The 26,064-nt window shown below is 27.9% G+C and overlaps 1 protein-coding gene across 3 annotated transcripts in view; it reads right to left on the bottom strand.

Annotated features, from left to right (window-relative positions):
* Positions 1-26,064, bottom strand: part of LOC142323580 (uncharacterized) — a 332,171-nt gene that overhangs the window by 259,953 nt on the left and 46,154 nt on the right. The gene's annotated exons all lie outside the window — the stretch shown is intronic.

The following is a 26,064-nucleotide window of genomic DNA, read 5'->3' as shown; positions in this document are numbered from 1 at the left end:
TAACGGAGTTAGAAACAGTCGTCAGAGAAAGATTGTCACAATTTAATAAATCATTATCTTAAACCGAGTCCTTCAAATAAAAAATTTTGAAGATTAAAAAATTTTAGATTTTAGGTTTAACATAAATTAAGGGGAGAAATAAAAACGTCTCTACGTAAGCTTGTAATTTTAAAATTAACAGCTTAACAGGATAACATAAAATGAAGAAATTAATAATGATGACAAAATCCAAATAATATGAAATATTCAGAATCTTCTCGATAAATGTATAAATTATTCAGTAATTATGGAATGTGTTATTTTTTTCCTGGAGTGCATATATTTAATCTAAGCCTTAAAAACACTTTTTAACTATCGAATTTAATATTTCATGAATCTTTTAAAGTGTTATACCAGAAAGCTTTTAATTTTCATTTCTTATCGTTCAAAATGGTAAAAAATTAACGGACTAATAAAATGCAATTGATGTCACAGATTTACGTACAAATCAGTTGAACTGGAAACTTTGACTGTTAGAAGTATCTTTGAGGTACAATTACTATAATAACATCTAGGAATGCCCTGTTGAGTATAGAAAAGGAAAAATTAAATTAACAAAAATCGTGACGATTCCTGGAATAGCCATGACCATTCTCGTCGTCAGTCACTCGACTTGTTTGAAGCTCTGTTTATTTTTCCATTTATTCAATGTTAATTTTTTTTATCTTACTAAGGTAAGGTATCTTGCTAAGGTATATAAGTTAAATTTCAGTTATACGTTTAACTGACTTTAATCGTTTAGTTTTTACTTTTAAGACTTCCTTCCAGTACTTAACTAATCCTGCTTGCCTTCAAACAATACTCACCAATATGACTTTCGGGAGAATTTATCACAGGCTTTCTTTTTTTTATATTCATCTTGTAACTTATCTGTTTGTTTTGTTTTTTTATTAAATAGTCTAATTTTCAAAATTCGTATTAATACTGCATTTCATATGCTAATTATTTTCATTCTGGGTTACTTATTTCCCATATTTTATCCAGTCATATAGCACAATTTTTTTTTTCCAAATCCCAAATCTCCAGGTCTGATAATTGTAAACTTACGCATGAAAACTTTCTTATCGTGAGATATTTTTCTTACTTTTTCTACTTTTAACTTTTTTTTTTATTGATAAAATAACAAAAATTTGTTCTCCAAATTTCAGTACATTACTTTCTTTTCTGTCACACGTCAATAATTTTTTTTATTTTTTCAAAGTTAAAATATCAACATCAACATCATCAGGAAATGTTAATCTCCATTCTTTTTCTTTTTCTTCATTTTTAAACCTTGTCGTTGTAAAATAAAGTTATGATATACTATTTTTAAAAGGTAAAAGAACAAAGTGAGTAAATTAATTGCAAAGTATACCAAAGAAAGAGATTAAAATGAAATTTTTTAAACGTAAACAAAAAAAAAATGTTAGACGATAAATGTAGAGAATTAAAATATCGAATAAGACAAAGTAATGATTCAGTTCTTTATAGGTTGAATGAGAAGATAAGAAAGTTCATCCATAAATCACAACAACGGAATAGTTAATACGTAGTTAGCCTCATACAAATAAATATGAAAATAAACAAGCAGAACAATTTGTAGATGGTGATGAAAGAAAAATATTATTGGAGCAAAAGAACTCCCGAAGAAAGATACATAAATAAATAAAATTTAAATAAATATTAAATATTACGCTACAAATAATATTTGTAAATACTTTTCAGTTTTCCATATTTTAAGAATTGTAATGAAATAAAATAAATCTGAACGTTTACAATTTAAAATAAAGGATTGCAAATAGGTATTATGTTAAGTAAAACTTTTCATAAAACAGACAATTGATTATGTATTATCGATTAATTCTATAATGCATTTTAAGAAATATATCATAAAATTTTAAAAAGTTTACAAAATAGAAAAAAATTATTCGAATGATTTTTTTCATTTTCGTTGATTAAAAAAAAGTTTCGTCGTAAACGAGTCAAAAGGTGTTACTAATACGGGTAATTTGGTTCGAAATCTGGCATTTTCAATTAATCAAGAATTATTAACTTTTATTAATATAAATAAAGATTAGAATTGTGTTATATATGTTCATCGTGCATTACAAGGTCGTACAATACTGAATTGCTGTTCTTGTTCCCTTATCAACACATGTTCATCCACCGCATAGATCGATGATTTATTCATTTTTAATTTTCTACTACTCTTAAATAAAAGAAAACGTTTAGGAATTAATCCAAGAAATAAAGCAACCACTTGAAATTTTCTAGTAATATTTTTCGTTAATAAGACAATAATAAGTTCGGAACTTATCTCGTACGTAAAAAATAGTTATATCTAGGTTCCTAAAATTTGTTTAAGGTGTACATTTGGTATTTTTTTTAAGGATTATACTAAACTTTCATATAAACTGTGAAATATTTATATGTGCCAGCGCACACACCCCGACATATATGCACAAACAAAGTTTTAGAGGTATGGTAAAGGTTTATTATTACAAAATTGAGTAACATAAAACGAGATATAAATATTTACAGCAAAAAATTTAAATCATCATAAAATTTCTGTTGTAAATTTACTGTTTATTTTAAATCTGCAATTGTAATTGTGTATCATTTTTATGTAAAATTTAAGAAAAAAATTAAAGTAAAAATCGATAAATGAACTAGTTTTTTAAACACTAACAGCTTTCGGCATATAAATACAAAAAAGTACAGAATAAAAGTAAAAGAAATATACGAGTGTTATAAATTTTTGTTTCGTTATTTGTACTTATCTAATTGTTTTCAATACATTATTTTGAATTATTATTTTTATAATTTAACAGCGTAAAATTATTAAACATAATTAAAGAATTTAATTACAAAAATAATGAATTAAAAATTTTTAATTATTTTTTTTAATCTTTTTTTTAAATTATTTTAGAAATAATTATTTTTTTTAAAGGATTATTAACAATTAGAAGGACACCGAGATCCTTCTTGAGAGAATATTTTGAGTTTTCAGATTTCTCCCAAAAAGTTTGGACAGAGAAAAAGTTTATACATCAAATTTGAAGTTGCAAATCCTGAAAGAAGTACCTTAAAATTTCTCCTCTACTAAATCAGTTTTTAATATATTTTTATGTAGATATCGCATTTATCTAAATGTACATATACACAGAAAAAACATAATTTGTTTAATTAAGGTGGATTATATAATATTAAAAGATTTTGAGTAGATATTATCCTAACAATGAAAGTTAAAAAACATTTATAAATCTGTGTGTGTTTGTGAATTTTCCCTGTGTTAAACTCATTAAATAGCAACACAATATAAAATCCAATCTTGTTTTATACAGAGTGTCCCATATAAAACGCAACCCATCAATCACTCATCCATGAAATTTCAAAAGTCAAGCTTACTCTCCTACTCGTTACTGAAATGGACTCGTCCAACATCTGAACATCGCGGCGACGCAGTAGAACACTACCGATAGTAACAACAATGCAATCATAACGTTCAGTGTATTACTAGAGACAAGATGGTGTTTTCATTGTTGAGTCGTACTTCAGTACGAAATCAGTGGTTGCAGTGCAAGATTAATTTCGCCATAAGTACCCAGATAAAACAGCTCCTAACAAAACATCAGTATTAAGGTTAGTTGCAAAATTTAAAGAGACTGGTTCTGTTAATAACAAGGAACGCAAAAGATCTGCGGCAGTGTTGAATACATATACAGTCACTGAAATCAAAGACCGATTACTCGCCTCGCCAAATAAATCGATCAGACGTTTGTCTGCTGAAATTAATTTGTCTAAATCGACTGTTCATCAGGCGACCAAACAATTACAATTACGACCTTATCGCATTCAAACGGTTCATCAACTTCTTGAACCCGACAAAGAAAAACGGCTACAATATTGTCAACGGTTCCGTCGATTTCTGCGTGAGGGAATTAATGTTATGGATTCGTTATTTTTCACAGATGAAGCACGGTTTTATTTGGATGGCTACGTAAACAGCCAAAACAGTAGAATTTGGAGTGCTTAAAATCCCCACGTTTATCACGAAAAACAATTACACCCGCAGAAGTCGGGCGTGTGGTGCGCGATATCGCGGAAGAAAATAATCGGTTCTATTTTTTTCGAGTAAACCATTAATGCAGAACGATATCAGGATATTTTATTTCAGTTCATTGCACTCTTGGAAGAAGAAGACAGACACTGCTGGCTACAACATGACGGTGCGACATCGCACTACGCAGGTTCAACTTCTGATTTCGTTGAGGAATACTTTGGTAATCGTGTTATCGGTCGAGGTTTATGGCCACCAAGATCTCCAGATTTGACTGCGGCGGATTTTTTTCTACGGCGTTACCTCAAAGAAAAAGCTTACAGTCACAAACCACGAACACTTGAACAATTGAAAGTCAATATTGAACAAGCTGTATTAAATATCCAGCCACAAACTTTGAAAAAAGTTGCAAGAAATGCTGTAAAAAGAATTGAAGCTTGTATTCAAGAAGATGGCGGCCACTTCCAACATTTACTCTAAATGTAAGGTAATGGATGGTAATAATAAAAATTACATTTACACATACCTTTTTATTATTTCAATACCTACCAACATAAGGTTGGGTTGCGTTTTATATGGGACACTGTACTTACTGGTTAGTACTTTTCTACCAGTGTCCTTCTTTCGTTATCATATTAAATTATTATATATATTTTTTTTAAACTAAAAATACCAAATCTTAATTCGAGGTGAAAATGTATATACTATGTATAATACTAGTAAATTTTTAAATCATAATAAATATTATTATTGTACAGTTGTACTCCTATTTAGCTTGCATATACGCATATATAGTTTTATTACATATTACCTTGGACGTCGATGAACAAGACTAAGTATACTACAAAGAAGTTTCATTACAATAAAACAGCTATTTAATGTTAATAATTTTATTGTATTAGTAACCTTTTCAAAACACGACTAGAATTGTACGATATATAAAATTTATTTTTTCAATATTTCTACCACGTTAATGAAGTAACACTTACATACATACATATATATATTGAGAATAAAATTATTTGCCTATTAGTATGTTTATTGCAGTTAAAATATATGTGTAAATAGTTCATACATGTATACCTTCCAACTTATTATAAATAAGCTTTTAGTAAAATGTTAAACAGTTAATTGTTACGAGTTATTACAACTCATGTTTTATTATTATACTTAATATATATATGTATGTATATATGTCTGAATTAATGAAAGATATATATCAGCAAAATTAAAATATAATCATGGGAAATTGCGTGTCTGTATTCGTAGAGATACATTTAGTTATTCAAAGAATATTTTCATAAATTTGTTAATGTGCATAAGTATTTTAACAAAAGATACTGGTGTAGAAAAACTAATTTTCAAAAAATTAAGTTTTGAATTTGTTGTTTGCGAAAAATTTATGAAAGAAATCTTTAAAATTAGAAAAGAACTATTTTCCAAAACTCGGAAATTTTTTCATATTGCTTTTTTCAATGAAGGCTTATATTTTATTCAAATAAAACAAAAATTTGTAAGTTTTTTAGTTGAAAAATCATAAAAAATGAATTTTAAAATGTTTAGAACAAATAATTTATTTATTATTATAAATAAATTATTAAATTCGTTACAACTTCTTGTTTAATAAATAACATATTAAACCCAATACAAAGGAGTCTTAACAACCGCGAAAGGTTCGTTATTAAATTTGTACCTGTAACGAAGAATATTATACATGTAAATGACATAAAATTATATTTAAGATGAAAAACCCTTTTTTATTAACAAGGAGATCTTTCATGTAGAAAACATAAATGTAATCAAAAGTTTATTTCAAAACAGTAAGAAATGTTATTTTATGTAAAAAAAGATGATTATAGGAGATTCGTAGTATTTTTTCAAAGGAGGTTGCAAATAATGCAATATATATGTATAATATAATGCAAATAAATGATGAATTTAAAGATGAATCGGAGATAAAATATCTATTTATATTCAATTCTCACAAAAACAAAACTAGGTTAGTGGATTATGTTTTACGGCTCCTCAGGGTTATATAATTCTGTAACGGAAGAAGTTCTGATAAAAGAGAAACAAAGATTAAAATATAAAACGTAAATAATAAAAAAAAATAAAGTAATATACGACAAATTCGTTGTGATTAAAAGATTAGTGCGTAGCAGAAAAAATGGAAATATTATATCAAAACATTAAACTTTTAATTATATCAACAAAAACTACAAGGAACATAAAATGCACAACCGTAGAAATCACAGTAAAAAATTGTACTTAAAGGAAAACCTTGGCGCATAGCAAAAATTATTAGTTGATTATAATTTTTTTAAAAACCTTATCTTTCTCAAACATGAAAAAGATCTGATATGGACACCACATGACTTCCTTGTACGCCTATTAAATTACATACACACATTTTTTTAAAATGAAAATTACATAAAATTTTATTTCATTAATAACTTCTGATATTTTTTTTATTGTAATTATTGAATTATTATTTATTTTTATTTTGTTTTTTACAATCAGAGGTTAATAATTATTAATAAATCAATATATTTAAATTGAAAAAAAAGTTTAAAAAAAAATGTTAAAAAAAGTCTGATTTGAACCGATGTGCCTTCCCCTTGAAAGATCCAAATATTTCATTAATTAAAGTTTTATTTGGCTATAATTCTGGAACCAATGAAAATAAGCACCACTTATGAAATATCGTTGAAAAGCTATCAATGAGGGCTTATTACTGCAGTTAAGAAAAAGTCCAAAATTCAAATTGTTTTGGATTTTGGGCTTTTTTGGACACTTTTGGTCCAGTCGATTGCAATGAAAGGGGAGGTGCACAACTAGACGTTACAACAGCCCTAAATCCAAAATTCAACATCCTACGGCTAATCGTTTCTGAGTACGTACGTACACGTTTTTGTACATACGAACATAGGTCACGCCGAAACTGGCCAAAATAGATTTTTCCGTTGAAATATGAGTACCGAAAGTTTTCATGATTTCCTTTACTTCGTACAAGGAAATAAAAAGATAAAATTATTTTGTTTTTATTAAATAGAAAACGCTCAATAAACATTTAGTTTTTTCTTACTTTTGGTTTTTTTTTAGTACATTTGATCGTAAAATATAATAGTAAATTTGGTTTTGCTATTTTTCCAATGACTTTAAATAATCGTAAACTTTATAAACATATACACGTCAATAAATAAATACGCTTAAAATTCTAGTAATAAAATTATATTATTTGTAATATATTTCATATACTAACATAATTTATGAATTTATTCATTTAACATAGACTAAACGTATGATTTTATGCAGCGTCATTATAAATATTATGAAACAGGTGAAGCGTGAATTTAACCACTAAGGTCTCTGCTGCGGTTTTTAAAAATAAAAACTAAATAATAATAATAATTACAATTCATGGAAAAACTGAATTAAGTTACGTCATTACTTGCCAAATATTTTAGTTCTTTAGTTAGAATCATGTGTAATTTTTTATCTATTTTTTGTTTTCAATTTTTTTTTGTGCTCGGGTAAGTATTTATGTTCCGCTCATACTGATATCATTTTAAATTACGTTTGCTTATTTAGAATTTTAATACAAATCCGTTCGCCACAATGCTAAAATAGTATATAAATTTAAAATTACATGTTCGAATACAGAATCCAGCTTAGACCGGTAAGTTAATAAATGCTTCAACAACTGAAATTGGATTTTTATCATCTCTAATAGCGGAAATTAAAGGATTTGATTTACAAAAATAAAACATCAAATTTAAGAGAATTAAGAAATTACAAGGCGGGTATGTGCATTAAAAAAAAATAATCATAAAAAGTAACTAAGAAAAATAGTCCGTAATCTAACGGATTTTTATTGTACTACATCCGGACTAAACAGAAAATGATTAACTACAAATTATTAAAAAGCAAAACATTAATTTCCGTTTAAAAAACTTTCATTAACCATATACATTAAGTTAAAACAATGTCAATTTGGTTAAACGATTTGTATTTAGTTGTTACCGTAATTAAAATCTATTCAAAAGCTAAATACATTTTTATTACTATTCTAAAATTTTAATCTTTATTATAATACGCAATGTAGAATTTAACAATATACTATATAACGTATTTTTTAAACAGATAGGAATATTTTGTTGCTTTCCCCTACATGACCCGGTCTTTCACTGAAAATAATGTTATTCACTACATATCCAGTACCTGTAATAAAACGATTAAGGTATCACTTGTAGCGTTGTTATGCAACAGTATGTTTGGCTGAACGAAGTCAATGGTAAATTATTTCACTCCTAATCTTCCTTACTAAACCTGGAATGGAATGCTTATTATTCTTATGTACGGTTACGTGATACTTTAAGTAAAACTCATATCACGTCACCTATAACCGTTACTCTTAAACCACGTAACACACGTACATGTGTATATGTAAATTAGCATGCGTGTATGTATCTTTGTATTGATGTTTAAAAATAAAGAACCGCTGGGCGATTGGATATTAACCATTTTAATTAAACATTTTTGTGTTTATTGTTGTGTAAGATTATTTTAGACGTAAATATAGATGAATCATACCTGGGTAAACGATAAAGTTTAAATCGATTCCAGGTTATACTTTATTACAGTTTCTTTTTGTGTAGTAATATTCTGAATCGTTATTACATTACATTTCGTAAGAGACAGCTTGATATTTCCCGCAAATTTTTCTTTGGTAGGCGGTGATAAAATTTTTTGTATATAACGGTCGACCTGTATAATATATAGACAATTATCTTTTTAGATAAACTGATAATAATTAATTTTATTTTCAGAATATAGAAAATACCATGTTTATTCTAATAAATCGGTTGTCACGTTGAAAAATAATTTTCTATATAATTATAGTAAATAAACTGATAGACATGCTGATTGTGTAAAAGATAAATTATAAAATTTAATGTTTCATTAATTTATAGCGAATTAACGCCAACTGATATTATATATAACAAAAAATTTGAATGCGTTCAAAATGTTAAGTGTTTGTCACCTTAAAAAGAACTAACTAAACACGTTTAATAATTAATACAAAATGTCCAAGAAGGTGATTCAAACATTTTTATTTTTTAAAAAAGGTAATAATAAAAAACTGGTTCCTGTTTTTGATCGATTCGTCAAGTGGACAGATTGGACCGGAAAAAGTTGATTTACAGTCGCTGCGAGTGTGCTACTACTACAACTTCAGTTATTCAGGATGATGTTGTACAAAATCACCGCTAATTGTTCAACAGTTAAAAATCATCCTCATCCTGTCTTTCTCTGTTGGTAGTTTTGTATTTCAGTTTTTTATTTAATTTTTTTTTAGGTTATTCAATGGATTTATTCATAAATAATTATCACCGAATGAGAGAGACACAGAAATACAATTATGAATAGGTGTGTAAAAATACATTGCATAACATTATTAACATAGATATACACATATGTATGTATGTCGTGAGTAATTCATAATCTGCCCCGGAAAAAACTACTGAAGATAAATTGATGGAAATTTGTGTACACGTATTTCTTACAGTGTAAGTGCACACTAAGGAAGGATTTTTTAAATTCCGAATTTAAAGGGATAAAATAGAGTAAAAATGAAATTTTCAATTTTTTTATATTTCTTGGTAAAAAATGTAGATACAAATTTAATTTTTGGGGTGTAATATTCATATCAATATTTAAAAACCGATTTGTAAATTTTGTGCAATTCGGCCTTAAAATGGATGAAAAAAGGTGAAAAAATATTGCCAATTTTCCCCATTTTCGAATATAATAAACGAGAGATTTCACTAGATTTGCGCTTGCAAATATTCTTAACATCTAATTACGGGTTTTTTGAAATTCGATTTTTTAAGGGGTGCAACGATGTACGGCGCGGGGCTCAACCAACACAGCCAGTGCCACCGTTACTGTATGTGCGACGCGACTGGCTGAACCTGCCTCCGGTTACTTGACTAAAACACATAAAAGTAATTAAAAAATTAAAACAAAACAAATGAGAAACCGAGTACGATCGCCTCCAGTGGTGTTTGTCGATTAACGCTAAGAACCGGACAAAATACATTTTTACCCGTAAGAAAGACGGGTAAATGGCAATAACTAATATTTTTAAGATGATAGCTGACTATACTGAAACCCATATTCTTCAGATCACTCAAAGTTTCGGTTCCTGTACTGATTAACCTGTTGCTCTGAATAAATTACAATACACTGATATTTTTTTATAAACCGAACAGGCTTTAATTTTTATTTTTATTATTATTTATACATGCATGAATTTAATGAACACGGAGGGGTTCAGGGGGCAAAGCCCTCTGACTAGACGGAAATAGTGACCTGCTAAATATCCCGTGACCGCGACGGGAAACGCAAGTAACCATAAGCGCGGGCGAAGCCGCGACGGGAACGCTAGTTCATACGTATACAGTTACTGTTTTAAATTACAATGATTAATGATATCGGAACTAGAATATAAAATGTTTTTTTTTTAACAAATAATGATTTCATGAATAAAAAAAATGTGAAATGGTTTGTTTACAGCAGTAGCCGTTTTGATAGTTATGGTTTCCACCCAATTGCTACCAAAAAAGTAACTAACATGGAATATGGCACGTAAAAGACTGTTACCACTTATTTTTGTAATATTAATTGGATGAATACATCGCGTTATCAATTCCATATCTTCAATAAATTGATTTAAGAAAGGAGGAATATTTTTACTCTTTTTTTGAGTGACTTTCTTTTATATTCTAATTTTTTTAGTATAAAAATAATTACTCGATTTTAATCCTTAGTTATCTATTCTATACATTCTATTATTTGCTGTCACTTCGCAGTGTTTTTTTTTTTTTATTATATTTTATTTGAATTACGAATTTAGTCGACCAATTTAATTTTCAAAACTTTTTTATAACACATTTCAGAAAATTTTTTAATATTCTTTTCTGTTTTTCTCTATTATAAATATTTCGTTAAACTTCTCCATAAATATGTCTTTCTATTAAATTTTTTTCTTCAAAATTCAGGAAATCCATTCTGAATTTTAATAATATTTAGTTCGGGAATAAAAAACCTATCGATGATTTAGGGTTTTTAAGATGAATCGAAAAATATTGAAAAAATTTTTAAAATAACTCCTTAAAAAGAGATATTAAAATTTCGAAATGATGAATTTGTTTTCTTAGTTGACATAAAAACCGTCAGATTGTTCTGCTGGATCATAAAACACAGTGTACCGTACCGGTTTCTGAGATTTTTACTCTTGTATGATGTATGAATGGTACTATTATCTGCTCCACCCCAAAAAACTTTGATTTAAAATTTATTTTACTTTCAGTAAATTCTAACATACAAGAAAGGGAACGAATTTGTTGTTAAATCTATTTAATATCAACAAACTGGAGGTCAGTTTCTATTTGTAGATTTCTAAAAAAATGTTAATAAATATGATTATACGACACCTGTTCAATGTTTTTTCTCAATACTATCAGTAATTTGAGGGATGATCTTACCTCATAAATATTTATTGCATTATTATAAATCCGGTAATCAGGTTGTGTGCAGAAATATTATTTTTTTATAAATGGTACAGTAATCCTTTTTCCAAAAATATATCCGATTTCCCCTACACTGTACAGATAAATTCTTCCATCAGAAGTACAAGAGGTATATAGTAAAGGCATGATAGAACGATTGAGGGTTATTCTGACGCTTCGATTCGTTAATAATGCATCATAGTTGTTTATAAAGTATTAAAAGACGCCTGATGCAACAGGCCGATATAACGGCCGTCACGTTACGTAGTTCCTGATTTAGATACGTTACGTTCTTTAGAAAACCAACCATATTTGGTACGACGTTCAACCTTTTTAAAACCTTACCACGATATGAAAACTACTAACCTTCGTTAGTGCATATATACATAACCTTTGTCTTTTGTTACATCAATCTTTTTAAAATTTTATAAACTCGTAAAGGCGGCTATTAATCACGGCAGAATATTTAAGTTTATTACTGATTTTATTACAGTTCATTGAAAATAAAATGCAATTCGAAAAAATAATTGCATACAATTATCTACAATAAATTATTTATTATCGCATATCATACTGGAGTAAAATTTATATTAAATTGTTTAATTAATATTTTAATAAATTTGTGTAAAAATTAGTCTTTAATGTATCCTTTAACTGGATTTCATTCATTCAGACAAATTCTTCTTGAAATACGGATCGTTTTATTTATTAAAAAGAGGAGCAAATAATTTACATTTATCCTCATTATCATAAGACTTTTGCGGAAGAAATATTTCTTAATATATGTGAAACTTCTAATTTTCTTGATTTTCAACCGTTCTTCGTAAGTTTGTAATTCCTTACAACCACAATATCAACTGTTAATTTGTATTTACTCTTTACCTCAATTACGATTTCTAATTTATTTAAGTCAATAATTCCTTCTAATCTTGTCGGATTCTTCTGTGTCTTTTAACATATTTTTGTACAGCATTCTTTTTTCTTTTTTAGATCTTATTTAATTTTCCCTATATCAGTTCCTAGCCAGAGGGCTTTGTCTCCTTGGACCCCGCTGTGTTCGTTAAACTCATGCTTGTGAGAATAATAACGATAAATAAAACTTATAGCCTGTCCAATTGATAAAAATGTTAGTGTATTTTAATTTCTTCAGAGCAACAGTTTGGTCAGTACAACAACCAAAATTTTGAGTGATCTGAATAATGGAAGTTTCAAAATATTTGCCTTCCATCTTAAAAATATTAGTTATTTGCTGGTTACCCGTCCTTCTTACGGTCCTGAGCGTTACCCGACAAACACCACTAGGAGGTGACCGCACTTCGTTTCTATTTTTTTTTACATTTTTCAACTGCTTTAATTTTATGTTTTTTAGTAAAGTAACCGGAGACAGGTTCAGCCAGTCGCGTTTCACATACAGTAACAGTGACAGTGTCTGTGTTGGTTGAGCCGCAGCGCCGTAGTACACCGTTGCACCCCTTAAAAAGTCGAAATAAAAATCAACCCGAAAATAGTTTTTAGGTATTTATCTGAAGAGTGTAAATTTCATTGTTACTCAATTTCATCCCTCTAAACTCGAAATTTCAAAAAATCCTTTCTTAGTGTGCACTTATACCGTAAGAAGAATATTTATACCAGTTTTCATCAATTTATCTTCAACAGTTTTTGCTGGCGGGTGATGAAATCAGTCGGTCAGGACATTTTCTTTTTTTTTAAAATAGGATATATATGTATACAGATATATATATTATTATATATGGAAAACATCTCCCAACATTTTCCTTATTTCTTTGCTCATAAGTCCATATAACAATCTATTTTTTTCAATAAACGGTACTGAATTATCATTTTTCTTATATTCTGTATATGCTTTAGATAGGGTAGAGGATATAATTTTAAATACAAGATTAATGTAAGGTATTGAGACGATTTGACAAAACTGAAATGGAAAACGGCAGAATTTCTCTATCAAAAATAAAAATCCACCTGCTAGCTCAAAAATCAGTATGCGTTAAGTTGTAGAAGATATAAATAAAGCCCTTGAAAAGTGAATATAAATTATATCATTATATAACACTCTGAACAACATATTATTTGCAAAAACATTTTTAAAAATTTTAGAAGTTGTTTTATAAATTATTTAATAAAGCGTTTTAAAAATTATTATTAAAATTATAATCTTTCTTTAAATGTTTTAAAGAAGACATAATCTTTTTTAAAACCTGCCTGCCAAGTGTTATAAAATAAAAAATTTCGACGGCAGTTTCAATTTATTTTCGCTTCCTTGTCTGTAAGGTACCATAATTGTACAGTTTAAGCGACGTGATTTATATGGCAAAAGACATTTCCGACAAATTACATAAATATTTTCAAGAACAAAAGGTTTTCATGTTAGACTTGCTAAGGGATATAGAGCAGTGAGTGAAATCATTTCCTTTGGCTTCTACGCTGAATTGAATATACTATTACAAATCAGAGGTTTAATTTTAAAGATATTCGGCCCTACAATTAACATTTTGGTCTCCAAACGGCTCAACAGCCATGGCGGGCGTTGGCTAATAATTAAGTACAATTAAAATTTTCATTTAGTTAATTACAGACATTGAAAGTATAGTGAAAGTCATTACTCCAAGTGAAAGAAATCTGATGAGAGCTTCTCGTGATTCAGATGTTATAAATATGACACAGTCATAAGAAAAATTGAAGCAAGTAGTGTGAAATAAAAAAAATTGAAGCACTCATTTCTGTCGTGAAAGAATACATAATAAATATAATTATACATTTTTTTGACTGTATGGTATATGATTCACGCTGATTGAATATTCTTTCGATACAGTTTAATTCCCCTTTTGAGTAGAAGTATTGTTTTTATAACAAAGTGAGGTACATCAACTTGTTACTTTATAGTCCCAGACTTTTTTGTATCTGAGATCATTTAAAGCATCTGAGAAACTAGAGACGCTAATCAAAACTTGTTTTCTCTGACGTAATGATGTTCATTGCACAGCCAATCTTTCTTGTTAACCGAATAAAGAAATGAATATCATCTGCATTTTTGTAAGCGTAACATGCAAATGTATAAGGTTGTTTGATTGCAGAAGCTAATTAGGAAGCCACTTCATTTCTTACTTTTTGTAATTGGATCGGCACGGGTTGTTTGCTGCTCTTGAGAATGACTACCGCTCTTTCATGAGTGAGATATGTGGAAAGTAGGATACGTACATTTTAAATTATCTAGTATTTCCAATAACTTCTAGATGTCTGCTAATGCCACAGTACCAGCTAATAATCCCTGTTCTCCTCCACCAGTGTACGGTATATTCCTTCTTTGAAATCACAGATTGTATATTATGCAACACATTAAAGAAAAGGAAATTTACAGCTTTTTTTTTCAAAATCATAAAATTCATTTTAATATAATCATTTAGTTATATTTGTTCTTACCAGCCAGCCATCAATTTTACAAAAATGTTAACATAATGACATATATCGTAGTCCTTTTTTTATTGAAATTTGTTACACCTACCTATCAAACCATCATTACTAATAAAGTAACGAATTAATTAACAGAAATAGAAGTTGTCTTTAAATGAATGTTATTCCTTTTAAACTATGATTGACCGGCAATCAAATTACATATGTCATTAGTTGAATAAGTAGTACAATGTGGTATGACAATTTCATTCCTATTTTTCTTAATAAGCCTGGCATGTAATCCTTGTTATCTTTATGGATGGTTATGTCATTTTCTATCTTGCTTGTATCTCATGTCAGATTACCAATAACTTCTTGTTTACGGCTTGTTTACGTAACATAACGCAATTTATATAGAGTATTGTATGATAGCTTATAATTAATTAAATTTAAGAGAAAGTAATTAAGATTTACCTTACCCAAAATAACTTAGATTTAAATAAACTTTAACTTTTCCCGTTTACATGTAACAAAGATTACGAAAAAAGATAACTCTTTGCCTTTTTATTTATATAATCGTATAATATTGAAGAATTTTAGTATCAGGATGAAAAAACATCTATCTTTTATTTAAAGAGAAAATAAAAAATAATAGTTTTATAAAACCACAGGAAAAAAGTGGTTTTACCGGAAAATTTTTCAGATCGACTGGTTTCTTTGCTTATTCTTCAATAAAAATTTTTAATTTTATTTATTATTTCTATTGTATGTCAGATTGGTTGACGACAAATATCTGAAAAAAGATATATTTATTTTCTGGTTTAAATTTTCCGGTTTCTTATGAAAAAACATTTGAATCGACTCTATTTTCATGTTTCTTTCATGCTTTCAAAATATCGCCAAATGAGAATATAATTAATCAACGCGATACAAAAATTCATTCCTTCGCATTTATCGTGGTTTACTTTTTGAAATAAATACGATTTGTTTTTTTCAAAGAAAAAAACAATCAGGTGTTACTTGCTTACTGCTACCGGTGTTTCTCAGTTCCACGTCTCCGATTATAAATTGTCTAGTTCAAGTAGCCGATAATTATGGCAATATTTGCCAGTGTGCTTAATGTTGAATTTATGCTCCTATTTAACGTTCTCGTACCATGTTAAAATATTAAAATAACAGCGAGACAAAACATATATTCTTTTTACAAAAATAAAAAATAACTGAAGGCTGTAAAAATATTGCAACGGGGCGACACCTGGTGACAACCCGTGAAATTTTATGACTTTTATTTTACGACCGTAAAGTTATGGCATATATTTTGATCGTTTCTACATTTTTTACAACAGGGCTTCATTAGACTACTCCATTTCTATTTATATATGTATATGTTGAAGGTAAAAAAAAACTTTCAAGAAGGTTTTTTTTTATTAACGAATAAAAACTATTTTACACGAATATTATATATAATCAAATAGAACATAGCAGCTTATTAATATCTTTATTATTTTGTCAGCTCTATTAATGAGGGGATATTTGGTCCTAAATAATTTGAAGAAATTTTATGAATAACATATCTTAAATTTAATAAAAATAAATATAAAATAAAAGATGCCTGATTAAAACCAAAATTTTTTCACGCTTACTTTTATTTAGTTTCTAAATTTAGAATTTTGTTTGTTTTATTTTATAACTTATTATCCCTTAGTAACAAGAATACGCCCCTTTAATATATGTATTCCATTATAACGATACAAGTTTGTTTTCCTTATTATTTTAATAATTATCGTAACACAGAATTTAATTTTACGACCACCAGTTACTTTTTTTTGGCTCCAGAATTTAGAGTCTAGTTAATTTATACATTACTGTACAGTATTATTGTATGTAATATAACGTACATATTTGTAAGTTGGTATACGTAGGAAATAATAAAAGAAAATAAATTTCAAATTTGTAATTTTCAAGTTAAAGATAAATTTTCTAGAACAAAACCCTGTTACGACTATATTACCTGCTTTAATCATAAAATGTCTAATCCATTAAATTGTTCTAATTTTTTTACATAAATCTCAGTCGGCTCAGTTTTCAACAATCTTGAAATTAAGAAATAAAATTCATCATTTCGGTATGAATTTAATTTTTCTAAAAACGAAATTAATATTATAAATTATCATTAATATGGACTCGACGTAATTATAACTTATGTAATATTGTAGAACCCGGTTTCAAATCGATTTAAAAAGAAGACAGTTATTTTTAATTTGTTTAGAAGGCCTAAATTAACGGTTTACTTTTGTCTATAAATTTAATTAACGGCACTATCTAATGAACGGTAGGCCTGAGAACGAGTAAGTTAAAATATTTGTTGTTTTCCAAATATTACCGAGTCATATCAATCACTTAAGATGAAATGAACAAATAATTTCGATTTTATTACTGAAGGAATAATAACTTTTAATAAAAAAAAAAAATATATTAAATTGTATTAATAGTAAATAATTTAAGATTTAAATTATTAAAAATTTTAAATTCTTTCCATCACTAATCTACCCAATCTTATATATTCTACATCTCCTTTTACCTTGTTATAATATTCTTATTTACTCTCCTTTTTTTACAGATTTTTTCCATCCCAATTTTTTTCACGATTAAATTAAATCTCTGAAAATTTTTGATAAGTATAAAAATTATTGTTTTGATTTTCTTCCAGTAAATGTAATGAAAACGTAAAAATATATATGTTTCTGCAATTTTTATTAAATATAAAGACTGCTTATTTAACCTGCCCTTTAAAAAATGAAAGGTAGCGAGGAGGTAGCTCTCCCTGACACAATTTTCAATATCCCACTGTGCTTCTGTCCTTTTTGAATCACCTTTCCTAAAAGAGCTTTTGTAATCATAACAAAACTAGGCTCTCTACAACTATTCTATCTGTTCACTGTTTTTTCTAGTTTGTTTTTCTTTCCCGCCGTCCGCCCTTTTTAGCAGCCTCAAAATCGTCCGCAAATCTTTTTCTCCATACCCCCTCCTATAGTGAAGTACAATAAGGGACACTCAACACCCTTGAGCCTATAACAATATCAGTTTCACCTTTCAAAAGAGGTTAAGAGGATGTATACTCATTGTTTGCCAATAATCCAGTCCGATAATTCTTTACTTTTATACTATTTTCTCCCCATCATACACGAATGAAGTAGCTAACCCCTGTCATTGACAATAAGTATCATCTTCCAATATACTAAATACATAATGCGTTTATATAATATATATATATATATATATACATATGCAGTTTACCATAGATAAATTCCTTGTAAAGGTGTATAATATTTCTTGCATTGTTTACACATACATAAAAGTCCTTTCTTAAAAAATAAAACGTGTTATTCAAAAATAAAATAATCGATATATTTTAAGTAGTACTTCTTTTTAAAAAGGAAGATTTCATAAAATTTCGAAAATTAAAGCGACCATTTTTCTGGTTAGAAAATCTACTACAAATTACTAGACATTGTTCCTTATCAAAAATATATATATATTTCCGTATCTATTATCTAAAACTTTTAATTTTGAAATATTTTTTGTTTTCTCTACCTTAATACCACTGTAAACAGTACAGTAATTAACATAACTAAAAATAACAAAGAAAAACAGGGTCGACAATTTGTTGAGGAAGAAATTTTTTTAAATAAATGGCATTTAATAAATTTTTTAAATAATTTATTTAGATAAAAAAATAAATGAAATAATTAACACTCAATTTAATGATAAAATAGTCATAAAATTTTACTTTATTAGGGTTAATAGAACACCAGAAATTTTTGTATTCTTGTTTTAAGCCTTTACATTTGTTTCATTTCAACGCATTATAGACTAATTTAATTGGCTAAATATGGATGAAAATTTGCTACTTTTTAGAATAACCCTGTTATTTTATGAAATAAAAATATTATATCATATTCTATGAAATAAAATAATCGTGCCAGTTAAATATAAAGTAATTTCTGCATTTTTTACTGTATAGTATAAAGCGTTGCTATATATATATATATATATATATATATAGATATTGTTCTCAAGTTAGTTATCAGATGCAGGTTCTTTTTATACATTTTTATTGACCAGAGTAGGAAAAGCGAGCAATGACGCAAGTAAAGAAAATGTGTATACAATAAATAAAATTTGCATTAATATCAGTTAATATTCATACAAATCATCGCGGAATAAATAAACGAACATCCGTTTTAATGTCGGTTAGTGAATTAAACATTGTTTTAATTCCATCAGAATAACAGTGTAAACAATATATTTAACAATCTCATTGGTTGCTAAACCGTCTTAAAATTCAAATAGAAAAATTAAATCGTTCTCAATGTAAAGAAAAAATGCCTACTGTATTTTAAATAGTTAAAATTTTGAAAGTGATAATACGATTTTATTTTAGTATTTCTGTTACGAAATCGAATATTAGGAAACTGAGATTTTTAAATGACAGCGTTTTGATATTACATCTTAAAATTAATATCCTTTTTCATATATATTGTTATAAAATGTAGATTTTAAGTAAAATCTAAAATAATTTTGATAACTTTTTATTACTTTTAATAGAAAAATAGAATCATATAAAAGATTGAAACAACTGGAAATTTATAATTTTAGAAACAAGCGTACAATATTGAAGTATTATTTTAAAATGTGGATTACAATATATTCCGCAGCTTAATTATTGTTCCAAGCAAAAAATTGTTAAAAAAGATTGATCTGAGTTTGTTAATTTATTATCAAATATTAAATATGTTTTTAGATGTGAATTTATAGAATTGTAATCGTCTATAATTTCTAGATTATAGAAATTTATAAATTAAAGATAAACGCTCTAGAACTATTCTCTTTTTTCATTCTAAGATTCCTTTCGCTATTTAATAAAATATTTGGATGTGTTAAAGTAACTATAATATATTTTTCTTAAACATTTTTCGACAAAAATTTCCAGAAGATTTACCACTTCACAAATATATCTAATATATAAATTCGAAAGTTTATGGATCTGTTTGTTTGCAACAGCATCACGGGAAAACAATCGCTTTCAAATTTACAGGGTAAATTCGTGTTATCCCAGGAAAAGTTTTAAGGCATAGACAGAGGCCCTACTCCCTTAGAGGTTAAGTTGTGAATTAGAGATATTCATTAAAAAAACAAAATTAATCCTTTTGGTTCGTTATATTTCTGTCACCATGGGAACAGTAAAATATAATAAAGTAAAATTACTAATCTTAATTCATTAATCTCTAAAATGTTTAATATTCTTACAACCATCAGGATAAAGAACGCGTTGTGGTCCAGAGGGCTTCACCCACTGACCGGCTAGTGTGTGTATATATATATATATATATATATATATATATATATATATCTGTGTGTGTGTGTGTGTGTGTGTGTGTGTGTGTACACTTTACATTTTTATCCGTTAAAATAATTGTCTACATAGTTGAGGCAACATACACAATATTAACCCACCGGGTTGGTCTAGTGGTGAACGCGTCTTCCCAAATCAGCTGATTTGGAAGCCGAGAGTTCCAGCGTTCAAGTCCTAGTAAAGCCAGTTATTTTTACACGGATTTCAATACTAGATCGTGGATATAGGTGTTCTTTGGTGGTCGGGTTTCAATTAACCACACGTCTCAGGAACGGTCGAACTGAGACTGTACAAGACTACACTTCATTTACACTCATACATATCATCCTCATTCATCCTCTAAAGTATTATCTAAACGGTAGTTACCGGAGGCTAAACAGGAAAAAGAAAAAGAACATACACATTGTTACTAGAAAGTACATGATGTTTAAGAGGTAATGTCAAGGACTAATATGTGTATTGCTCTTATGTTGAACAGAATGGGAAGTTAAAAATTTGAAGGAACAGGTTAAATATTCCGGCTGATTATCATCTGCATTTCAGTGAGCCAGCGTGCTGATATTCACCAACATATTTGGTTTAATGTAGAAAACAAAAAGTAAATCACTTCACTGCTCACTTTTCTTGGTACGCCTAATTCGGGAGGGTTGTCCTTCTCGATCGTGGAAATCCATTTCTAATAATCGGCTTACAAGGAAAAAAATCCATTACTTAATATTCAGTTTATATTAATTTTATACAAAAGTATTATATGTATAATTTAATAATATTTTGATGTTCCGCGCTAATTGATTTTTTTTATAAAGAAACAATCATGTAATAAAGGAGTAGCGCATTTGTTTACATCATTTTCAAACATAATTGGACGGATGACATAGACAATTTGAAAATGATTTTCATTACTTTGTCATCAGCTGCTTAAGGTTGTTAACGTGTAATAGCGCATATTCAGGAGTCATTCAAACATTTAAAACAATTTCGAGGAAAAATCCCAAAAAACCTATTTGGAAATATTAAAGTAAAAAACATATTCTCGCATTCCAGAGACCCTAAACTCACGATCGGTAGCAATCACTTAACGTAGTTTCATCGTACTCCTTTTACTATTTTTATCAAGAAGCAAGTTTCTTGCCTTTGATTTTTTTTAAACGGGTTTTTTCACACGGTTAGTGTTTTTCATAGTTCTATCCGTACATTAAATAGAAATAAAACTATCTAAAAGAAACGTTTTTTTAAACAAATAAAATCGATTTAAAAAAATCATTGCTTAAAAAACCGTTAAGTTTTAATTATTTTAATTTCGACTTTTTTTAAGTCGACGATAGATTAAGGGTTGTTACGTAGTTTTTAATTTATCAATTTAGTATATGCAGTGTACTAGCATATTATTTTTTATTTTTAAGTTTACAAAGTACATTGTTTTTAATTTGAGTGGCACTTTAATAGTTGAAATTTAAAAATACGAAATGAAAATTTTTTTAGGTCATTTCATAAATCAGTTTTACTATTATTTCTATTTTTGTGTAATTTTATTCTTTACTTTGAAGGTTTGAGTAATGAAATTGATTATTATTTTGTAAAAGTTAAATTTCCTGTACAATGCAGATAATATAATTTATGAGTTTACGTGTCTATGTTCGCATTTGGAGAGGTTATTACCTGTGTATCTGTACGACTCCCATAGATGTAACCTGCTTATAAATTTTTGGTTTTATTATTACAAAATAATATTAATTTTAAAACACAAAAAGAATAATTTCCCACTTAATAATTCATGAGCATTTTATTGTTAAGCCCATATGCCAGTATAAGCCAACATATATTATACAAAACACCTGCAATTCATTGTATTTTTTATATTAGTGCATCCATCCGCTAACATATGTCATTAAATGAGTAAATTATATTTTCAATTTTTTTTTTTATAACCGTTAATTTACCACCAAAATATGTTTGCTTGTCAAGAAAATTACTGTGTAGAGGTAAAATAAAATAAAATAAAATACATACAATAATCCTTAACTTTTATTGTTGGTATATAAACCTTTTAAGAATCTGGAGAGAAAGATTATGGTATTTTAAAATTAAACGCTGATAGATTTTTTCGACCGACGTTTAAAAATTAGATACAAAAAATTACGATAATTAAACAAGAAATCACAAACCTAATACTATAACAGTAAAGATTAGGGTTCAACATTTCAGATTAAAAAAAAAGAAAGTATAATAAAGGAAGGTTTTTGAGAATAAAAAATAATCGGCCAAAGATCACAGAGGTATATCCGACTTAGCTAATAAACCAGATAAGAAATGAATTACAAAAGTTTCTTACCGGGGAGGGAAAACCGATTTAATCGTGTTGTCGACCAGGTAACAAAGCCTGCTAGATTTTAATGAAGATGGAAATTAGTAATCTTATTTCACAACTAGTTTGGAAATCGTTGACAAATATCTGCACAAAATTATTAACATAAATTAAAATAATTAATGTTAATATTAAAAGAATACTATACAAGAATGTTTAAGATTTAAAAAAAATTGCACTATACTTTTACGTCATACTTTAATCAAATTATTATCATACATTGCATGAGTTTAATTAGCAGATTAATTTGGATTTCGAAGATAACATCATATAGTGAAATTTCTAATATATTTATAAAACATCAAACAAATTTTCAATTAAACATTTACTATACAAAGTAACGAAATAGTGAATTTTTTGCATAGTGAAGTTTTTTTCATTTACTTTAATTACCTATCACAATTTTCGACAAACGAATTTTTATAAAAGATTTCTCATTCAATCCATCTCTGATAATGCATCATTACTGATGCATAATTAAATGCATTATTAATTTCCATCCTCAATTTACCCCAGTACGGAGGGATATTTGCAAAATTAATAGTTGAATATTGTATTGTCAGCCGACCTTAGTAACTGTGCAAAATCTCATCAATAGGCAATGTCAGGAAGTATTTTAAATTATTGCACCCGCATCCTTAATTTCCACCCTTAATTTACCCCCGTACGGAGGATGTTTGCAAAAGTAATGGTGGAATATTGTATTGTTATCCGACCTTAGTAACTGTCCAAAATTTCATCGATCGGAAATGTCAGAAAGTTTGTTAAATTAAGGATGCAAGATTTGAGAACAAAAATGGAAAAAAAAAAACATTGTGGGTTAAAGAAAAGTAAGTAACAAAAGACCGAGACGCCAAATTAATCCTGTTATAAAAATATTTGAAATCAAATTGCCGTTTACCCTGTAAAATATCAAGAACTTTGTTATTGTGTTTAGACTTATTAATACAAACTACAGCTACAAAATTATATAACTCGTCAATGTTTCGAAAACGAAAATATATATACGAGTAGTAGTTCTAAATAGTAACCCACCGGCTTGAAATAGTGGTAAAACTCGTCATCGCAAATAAGCTGATTTCAAAGTCGAGAATTCTAAGGTTCAAATCCTAGTAAAGGCAGTTAGTTACTTTTATACGGATTTGAATACTACATTGTGGATATCGTTCTTTGGTGGTTAGATTTCAATTAAACACACACTGCAGGAACGTTCGACTACACTTCATTTATATTCACACATATCATCCTCATTCATTCTCTGAAGTAATACCTTACGGTGGTTTTGGAGGGTAAACAGAAAAATAAAAGGTTCTACTGAGGATATCTACTGAAGATATCTAAGTAGTGTTACCATTTCTAATTGTACAGTGGAGGGGATAGCGTACCACGACAGGACATGGTAGCAAAACTCCAGTTGCAGATCCAACAATTCATCCCCACTCTGCGGACATCAACTGAGCTTTCTGAACTTTGACGAGTAATATCGACGGATTATTTAAAACCTTAATTAGGGTTGTTAATGTTATATCCATATAAACTGATTATTTTATTGCCTGTATGTAAGTTGATCAAGTTTTTACGGTATAATCTTGAAAATAAAAAAAATTATTTTTATTTATTTGTTGTTATATAATTAATTTTTCTCGATTTTATAAGTATTTAGATCTCATAATACGCCAAAAATTTTATATACGTCCAAAATATGGGGTACGTACTAGTTAGTGTACCCCGTATTTTGCTAGACTTTTTTAATTACGAATCTTCTAATGTTTATTTTATCTCTCAATTGTTTGATCGTGATGGACCAATATTTACCCTAATATTATAGAATCGGTACTACAAGTACTGATTTTTATCAGTTGTACTATACAACCGCTAACAAATTCAAATTATTCTACTATACAACCGGTAACACAAGTTATTTCGTTTATAACAGTTTAAAAATACACGTACTGACACCGAACATGATTTTCACAGGAATCTAATTAGCAGTCATTTCGAGAATTCATATTTTCAAATAATTATCAGTGTTTATTTTTGGTTTCAGAGGTTTCATTTCGTACGATACGATGGTGTATTCAGAATTAAAGTATTATATTTCCATTAAAGTAAGTAACTTTATTTGTATGTTATACGTATATTATACTTAAAATTATTTAAAGATCTTTTTAATATTGTTTCTTGTTTAACTTTTATTAGCGCATATTTTATCAAAATATAACTCTCATGCTAACCCTTCTGATTCCTTAAAGAAGTACGCTCTCGTAATCATATCGACAATAAATTATTAAATTAAATAAATACATGAATATAATATTTTAAGTTGTATTAAAAAGGAGAATGTTAAGAAAAAGCTTTTTGCCGGAAAAACCCTTTCAGTATAAATTCATATCCACATCCAGGTTATTAAATAATTATTGCAAATTTATTACGGTTTAATAGTATTTATAGTCGTATAACCAAGTTATATTAGTTTTATTACTGTTATTTAATTAACGACTTTTTGTTGAATAAAAATTTACCTGCTGCACAAAAAAAAATATTTAAATTTAAATTCATACGCCTATAGGCATTGTAAGTTGATTTAAAGAAAGAAGTATGTCTTCTTTATGCTAGATGTTAAATAATCGCACACTCGGTCGTAACTAATAACAGTGTCGGATCGTCTGAACCGCTTAGGGCTTCACTATATATTGTCGTGAATTGTGGGAGAGGGGTAAATTACAAAATTGGTCTATAATAAGTATAATTGTTCTCATTATATGTGACGATGCCCCGCTACTCTTTTTTAACTACAGCTGAATTAAACCGCTCACTTACAGCGCACTCTCAGTTTTCCAACGTGTAATTCAGCTGTTGTTTATGATATATGTCGTTCTGTTACTGGTGATAAAAGAGTGTCAACTAAATTTTAAAAAGATCGTGACGCATGTTAATCGTGGATTATAATGATGCGGATCGGTAAATTAATTTCTGATTAATATAAGAAGAATATGGCATTTATAAAAGTTATTTATATTGAAAAAAGGGTATGAAAAAGATTAAGTTTACCGTATATATTGATTGACAAGTATGAAAAAATAATATAATGAAATAATTATAAAATATATCTGAAAACAAAGTTGTTATACTTTCCTGGCATTGGTTATTTATATTTATGTAGTAGAAAAATAATGATACCTGAAAAAAGTTTCAAAAAATCGGTGTTTATTAACTTTGACTG

This window comes from Lycorma delicatula, chromosome 4, assembly GCF_047948215.1.
Source record: "Lycorma delicatula isolate Av1 chromosome 4, ASM4794821v1, whole genome shotgun sequence".
NCBI lineage: Eukaryota > Metazoa > Arthropoda > Insecta > Hemiptera > Fulgoridae > Lycorma > Lycorma delicatula.
The sequence above is the reverse complement of the archived record's forward strand: the minus strand, read 5'-3'. Positions and strand labels throughout refer to the sequence as shown.